Genomic DNA, 297 nt, shown 5'->3' with positions numbered 1-297 from the left:
CAATCCTGTATCTTTTATTTCATCAATCTTATATCTGTTAATATAGTGTTATTTAATTTTTTTATATGGATGAAACTGACACTATTATATACTGTATGTTATTAATATTTGAAACTAATTGTTAAATAGTGTCTAAAACCATTTCTTAGGTTTTAACTTTACGTTTAAAAAGTTGCTCTCAGATCCTCGGCGGCCTGTTTCAGCAGCTCAGAGCTTAAACACTATACGTATTAATTAATACATATTTTCTTTTCTTGTCCCAAAACCAACAATGTGAAACTTCCTAAAAGAGGACGC

The sequence above is a fragment of the Morone saxatilis genome, unplaced genomic scaffold, assembly GCF_004916995.1.
Source record: "Morone saxatilis isolate NCDOM2014 unplaced genomic scaffold, NCSU_SB_2.0 Contig2, whole genome shotgun sequence".
NCBI classification, from domain to species: domain Eukaryota; kingdom Metazoa; phylum Chordata; class Actinopteri; family Moronidae; genus Morone; species Morone saxatilis.
The sequence above is the reverse complement of the archived record's forward strand: the minus strand, read 5'-3'. Positions refer to the sequence as shown.